The sequence below is a fragment of the Photinus pyralis genome, unplaced genomic scaffold (assembly GCF_008802855.1).
Source record: "Photinus pyralis isolate 1611_PpyrPB1 unplaced genomic scaffold, Ppyr1.3 Ppyr1.4_LG9, whole genome shotgun sequence".
Lineage (NCBI taxonomy): Eukaryota > Metazoa > Arthropoda > Insecta > Coleoptera > Lampyridae > Photinus > Photinus pyralis.
In genome coordinates this window covers 15,092,338-15,093,216 of record NW_022170878.1, presented here as the reverse complement: position 1 = coordinate 15,093,216, position 879 = coordinate 15,092,338, and positions in this window count along the sequence as shown.

Here is an 879-nt window from a genome sequence, read left to right as displayed (position 1 = left end):
GTAGTACACCGAAAATTTTAATTTCTTTGATAGATTATGTTTAAATAATCTGTAACCAACCCTTAAACAACGCATCATTAATAAATGCCCGTCTACTTTAAGTTTGGGAAGGTTTTTGTCATTCATACCACCATGTAATGTAAAGCACTCTTATATTGCGGGGGTTGTAACTTTACGTAGTACACCGAACATTTTTGTTTCTTTGATAGATTATGTTTAAATAATCTGTAACCAACCCTTAAACAACCCTTTAATAATAAATTTCCGTCTGTTTTAAGTTTGCGAAATTTTTTAAGTAATTCATACCAGCACATAAAGCACTCTTATATTGCGGGGGTTGTTACTTTACGTAGTACACCGAACATTTTTGTTTCTTTGATAGATTATGTTTAAATAATCTGTAACCAACCCTTAAACAACCCTTTATTAATAAATTTCCGTCTACTTTAGGTTTACGAAATTTTTTAAGTCATTCATACCAGCATATAAAGCACTCTTATATTGCGGGGGTTGTTACTTTACGTAGTACACCGAACATTTTTGTTTCTTTGATAGATTATGTTTAAATAATCTGTAACCAAACCTTAAACAACCTTTTAATAATAAATTTCCGTCTGCTTTAAGTTTCTAGACTTCGTTGGACCTTAAACTCACTGTATATTTTAAAATAAGCCTTTCAAAGATTTCAAAACTTTCTATTACTATTAGTATTTCTATCAGACCTTACTATTGTGTATCTGAAATAAATTCAAATCCAAATTGCTATTACTATTACTATATTTCTTCCTGACATTCCCGATCGACATCCCGATCGCCATTTTTGAGTACCCTCCTCCGACAATCTGTTCCTGAGGTCAATATTGATAGTTATGTAAGGTT